The following is a 6,635-nucleotide window of genomic DNA, read 5'->3' as shown; positions in this document are numbered from 1 at the left end:
CTTCTTGCTAGTTGGTGTTTGTAAGCCATTAGAGGAGTGACAATTGTGACTCTAAAGCTCCAAGAACAAGAAGATCAAGCAAGCGATTCAAGGTAAACTTCTAATTCTGATTTCATAATGTTATTATAGTCAATTAGCCATTAGAAGTCTTGGATTGAATGCATGTTCAATTAGAGAAACCTAGATCCAAGCATTAGGGTTGCATGTGCACATAGGCATGTTCATATGGCTAAAACCCATCAATTACAAGTATAATATATTAATTGGGAAATCATGTTATCTAATGAGTGTCGATCAAGAATTAATTTGAAATTAATTCAGTGATGGGGACTGATTATGTAAATCAGTGATATATAGTGTTTGGGCTATTGATCCATGATGGGCTAAGTCTATGTAAGTATCCATAAGAGTCAGCCCACATGATATATATGTGTTGGGTTATAAGCATAACATCATTCCTATAGTGTACATGCAACCCTAATTGCTTTGATCTTGGTTTTTCTAATTAAACATACAACATTGAATGTGAAAGCAATAAACCCTAATTGACTCGTATACAAATCTAAAACTGACATGTGATTAGGGTTAGAATCATTACCTTGATTATTATGTAGCAATAACAATTACAATCCTTCTTGGTCTTGACTCTTGAAAGCTTAGTGCCTCAAGTGTTGCACCTCTAATGGAGTCACAAACACTCAAGCAACAAGATGACTTTAGGAGAGGGAAGATTTTTGGCCCTTAGGGTCTCTTAGAAGCATTGGCCGAATATCCCTTAGTCATGGGGTCTATTTATACTTGTAGCTGCTAGGGTTTTATATGGAAACCCTAATATGACTGCTTAAGCCTTAAGCAACCCATGGACTCCTTCCTTAGAGACCTTTGGACGAAATCTTATGGGCTTCCCCATAAATTCCGTCCACTCCGCTCTATGGAGTCCATCAGCCCAACTAGCAACTAACAGTTAATTGCAATATCAGTCCCCTTTATTTAATCAGTCTCGTTTGATCACTAAATTAATTTCTGATCAATACTAATTAAATAGTATGATTTTCAAATAATATATTAAACTTGTAATATATTATTAAACCCATTTTCGAGTACCAATTTATTATTCATATAATAAATTCTACTCTCTCTCATCTTATCATCCTATCAAGTTGCATGAGTGAAGGCAACCCAAAAGTACCATGCTCATAATCGGGTCAAGTACATACCAAAATAGTTATAGGCTTAAATTACAAAAACATTAAATCTAGTAATTGAAAGATTTCAAAGGATGCATCTTTAGGGTTTATAACTTCAAAATTAATTAAATAGTTTTAATTTTGAATTTTTAATAACCTAGATGCCTTGAATAGTTCAATTACACCTTATGGACTTTATTCAATTAATTAAGGTGTTTAATTAAAAGAGAAGTTTAATAAATCCATAATGACATGGTTTAAGTTTAATTAAATTAAGAGTATAATTTATTAATAGATTAAACCATCTAGTATTTTAAAAGTTTAAAATACACCCTTATACTATATAAAAGTTAAAAAAAGTTTAATATATTATATGTATAAGTAAAAAGTCAGTCTTACTATTAGTAGACTCATGCACGAAGTCGGTCTATAAAGGGGTATAAGGTTACTGCCTATAAACTGGTGGTTTAATGGGTGTCCACTATCACCCACCGCTTCCTTGACTGGTGGAGGGTCGTTAGCCGAACGGGTAGGATAAGACATTAATTCTCATAAAAAGTATAACGAAAATACCAAGTAACTAAACACTTATAAATTCTCAATCTTAGTTACTTAGGAAAAATGTGAATTTGGTGCTAACCCATGAAATTGCACTCTGCACCTTGTTAAGTCGTTAGTGGAGCGTGTGTGGCTAACCGACACACTAATCTGGGACTGACAGTGTGTGGCAAAGGGTAGCTTGACGTTAATCATGGATCAATGGAGCGTGTGTGGTTAACCGACACATTGATTTGATGATTTATAATATTAAGTGTACCAAGCTAATTTTCATGGTTATTCACACCTTGTTTGTGATCCTCGGCATCCCAGTCACAAACTTGAAGGGAATAATTGAGATTAAACATGCCATTGAAAAGTTCAATGAATATCAAAAGAATCCAGGAATTTCAATTCATTTAAAACTTAATAATCAATTTCGTTTTTCATGGTGGAAATTGGTAAATCGTCATTTACCTACCTTCAAATATTTTACAATTGGATTACGGCATCCCTCTTCCGAATTGTAGAATATTGTGTTGGGTCCTAGCCTTAATATTTCATGTTGGGTGTTATATTAAGGACTTAAATCAACTAACTTGAATATCTCCCATTATAGATGTCTAGGTCAGACAACTATGGTTTTCCCGAATCTTATGGAAAAAGCTTTCCTCATGAAGATGATATTCCACAAGACACTCAAGGTGAAAGATTAATCCCTTCTTTTTACTGTAGTGGAACTTCACTTCCTCCACCTCCTCTAACAATTATTTCTAACCCACAAGTTCAAAGACTTGAAAAGTTTAAGGTCACTCAATCCCTATTGACAAGCAAACACCAAGATGGAAGGTATGTGTGTGCACATGTCTTGGAGATGAAGTCACACATTGACAGGCTGGGAATGTTAGGAGTCGTGTCAAGGAAGTTGGTTTTTGACTTAGTTCTTCAGTCACTTCCCGAGTCGTATAGCCAGTTTGTTAAAGATTACTATATGACAGACCGCGGCGTGACCCTTGTTGATCTTACCTATTTGCTAATTGCTTCTAAATCAGCAATGATTTGGCGCACTGGTAAAGCAAATTTGATTGGAAGATCTACTTCCCAAACTTCCATGGACATTGACAATGGAAACATTGGAAGTCCAGAAAATATTTCTCTTTCTAAGGAAAAGGGAAAGGCTAAGTCTGTGATTGTCCCGTGTACCATTCCAAAGGAGTCTGATTGTTTTTATTGCTAAGAAAAGGGACATTGGAAGCGAAGCTGCCTTGACTACCTGAGAGATCTAAGAGATGGTAGAATCAAATTGTGTGGTTCTGCTTCAGGTAAGTCAACTATCTAACTCTATTAAGTTCTTATTTGTAGATTCTTAATACATGATGTGATAAGATTACATTTTGATGTTTTATAGGATCAAAGGATGCTTAAAGGAAAAGCATGCGGCGTCTGATCGCAAAGAGATGGATTTCGATCGCATGGTTCGATGATCGTATTTTTGAGCTGATGCTAGGAGTTATGATAGATTATTTAGGAATATTTAGAAGCATAGTTTTCATATGTACTTGCATTGTAAGGAAAAGTGTTCCGTATTTTATAAATAAAGAGAAAATTTGATAATATCTTATTTATATTTCCTTGCAATGGCATTTGTGAAAATTGATGTTTGTATGTTTCTATTTTTATCAATATGGATTTGATTCTTTCATTTGTGGTAGTGTCATAATTTACCAAATAAGGAAAGATTTTCATCACCCAAGTTTCAATTGTCCAGAAACTTGGAATCGTGCAATTTGTATTGTGTGATGGATGAGAACCTTCATCTTTGGGAAATTAAGATTGATTCCTTGTTCATATGTATATGTGAGTCAAGTGAAGGACTAGAGGATCGGGTACACTTGGTTGTGCACTAGTTAGGTCCACCACAAAGAACGATAAGACTATTCGTCATGATTTACTAAAGTTTAGTAAATATGGTTATACTTACAAGATTAAGTGTAACTCTGAACCATTGGAAAAGTTTCAATGTATAGCAGAACGAATAAGAAGAATCAATTAGGCAGAAAGATAAAAGTTTCTCTAATCTGAAAGGAAATAAGAGTACTTTAGTATCGTGTTTTATGATCATCTTAATGATTATGAAAACCATATCACAATTAATCCTCTAAGGACACCTTAGTACACTTGTATGGCTAAGAAGAGGAATCGTGAATTGTTGAAATGGTTAAATCAAAAGGTGAGTCATACTTCGTTCCAAAATCATGTCTTAGAGTCATACTCCAAGACTGTGCCTTGAGTGACCTAATATTAAGAAAGGGTTATAACACTTATCAAATGTAAAGTAAAATGTTTCTTACTCTTGTACATTTGAAATTGGTAAGTTGTGATGTTTTGGATAAAACAAAGACCAACTAAGACCAATTTTGTGAAGTGTCTTGTCTTGATAAGAAACTGCACTAACTCTTGACAAATAGAGTCTTAAATGTCAAGAGGTCAGTGGGAGTCTTAAATATCTTGAAAAGCTTCAAGAACTAATCAAGAATAAACCTATTGTTAATCACTAGCACACGACTTGAGGTTTGTAACCTATCGTGTTGACATATTCTTGTTTCTGTGTCCATTCCGGTTAAAGTTGACTATGCATGTGAGTTATATGAGTGCTCAATTGTTTTCATAACAACTTGGAAGCAATGGTAGGCCCTTGAGCTGCCAAGTGGCAAGAAATTAAGATTGAACAAGTTCAATCCATATGATTTTGGGATTTGTCACTAACCTCGTCTTATGATTTTGTGATTTGTCACTAAGTTCTGGATTGTTTAGACACACATATGAGCTTTCTAATAAAAGGTGTACGAGCTTAGATAAAGGCTTATCGAAGCATTTCGTATCATAAATCTGGACTTTGGTGAGAAAGTCAATAAAGTACTAATTTCTATAAGTCCAGCTGATTTCTGAGTGCATGTCAAAGCTAGTGGGAGCATAAGTGTTATGCTGGTAAAAATATAATTATCATGACAGTGGGAGCATGATTATTATGTGAAGTGTTGCAAGTTAGCAATGTTCATTATAGAAAACAGAGGTTTCAATTCACAAAGTTGCAGGGTTTGAAAAAGTTGTTTTGCTATAATTAAGAGAGAGGAACTTATAGTTCATTTCGAATATAAAATCTTATATTGAAATTTTAATTTGGTCATAAACATATATGAATGTTATGTTGAAAAGATTCGACATAAGGAAATTCTATATGTAGAAATGTTATAGCAAGAGATTGGTAAAGTACCACGTCTTTATGTGAAACATTATGTATCGTGTCCCGTATGCTTCGGATATAGGATCGATTGCATATGCTATAACATTCTCATGTTCTAATTTTCGAAATGCCCAGGGCCTTAAGAGGGAAAAAGGACTAGAACTGGATATGACTAAAGTGGTTAAACAATTGCTAAGGACAATCCAATGTTCACTAAGGATTGGTCACTTGTGGGTAATTGGAAGTATAGTAATGAATGGACCATATTGATATAATTCTGAATAGATAGGATTCTATTAAGAATGGATAGTCATATGGCAATTATGGAAAAGTTTCCATAATGGTAGTTGGATATCGACAATCTATGAGTAAGTTAGAAACTTTTATGCAAGAAGGATGTTCAAAGGAATGTGCTTTGAATATGAGACTTTGTATCTATAGAATTGTCTTGTAACAATCTCCAATGGAAAGTTTTTTAATTAGCAAAGTCACTGTGACTTGTGTGCATAGTCATTACAAAAGGATCACTGCATGTAAGCTTAGAATCTAATAGATTACAGTAAGTGGCAAGAACTTGGTATTCTTACACTTACAATAAGGATTTGGAATTGTGAAATGAGTTTCATTGGAAATGTTTGCAATTGATCTATTTCACAATAAGGACCATAGGTAAATATAGTGTGCATGCTTAGAGCATGGGATAACTATTGTTTTAATTCAAATATTTAGTTGATAAATCGAAACATTATACAATGAATAATGTGTAATCAATATAGTGATTAAATAAAAGGTGTTTTATTTATATTCAAAAGTTTTGAGACCATATTGGATTCGATTATTCTTGTGTTTCACTTTTCATGTTTTGACTTCCCGAGTAACTAGGTTATTCAAACTATCCACAGTCGACCATACTTTGGAAGTAGGTATTGAAGCTAGACTATCATGAATCCGTCTGTAGATTGTCTAAAGTGTTTTTGACATAGCACAAGTTTGCTGCAGTATTCATGAGTACTTCTGGAATAAGATTCGAGTATCGGATTAAAACCACGTTCATCTGAATCACTTCATGGATTTTATCACAAGTGATTGTGAGACGATAATATCTTATATTCTTGAAACCAAGACATATGAGTTGTAGTGTACAAGTCGGTTGCACATTGACATATGTAAACGCACCAGTAACTTGGTGTTATAAAACATATTGGTGTGTGTAATTTGATGAGTAAGTATAAGCAAGCATTTGAGTCGAAGTTTTTCCATTCCTTTTATCCAATGTGGGATAAAAGCGATATTTGTGGGCCCCTCGATGATTTAGTGATGACAACCCTAATCGCTTTGCCAAGCCTGGACTGATTTGATTTGTTAAATTAGTCGGTCGTCATTAATCGGAAATCAGGAAACAACACATGAACAGAGAGAATGATTATAATCCATGTCTCAGTTCATATGATATCTAGAATGAAGGAATATATGATCCCTTATCTAATGGACACGTCATTTGACTAGGTTAGAGCTTGACAGCGGATTTTGAGAGCTACGATTGCTTGTCGTGATTTTGGATTCGTACTTGCAATAACAGTTATTAGACTTATCCAAGTGGGAGACTGTTGGATTAGGTGTCTAAGCCCATGACTATAATTGGTATGTACTTGACCCGAGAGTAGTAT

Source organism: Lactuca serriola, chromosome 4 (genome assembly GCF_051521515.1).
Source record: "Lactuca serriola cultivar US96UC23 chromosome 4, Lser_US96UC23_V15, whole genome shotgun sequence".
NCBI lineage: Eukaryota > Viridiplantae > Streptophyta > Magnoliopsida > Asterales > Asteraceae > Lactuca > Lactuca serriola.
The sequence above is the reverse complement of the archived record's forward strand: the minus strand, read 5'-3'. Positions refer to the sequence as shown.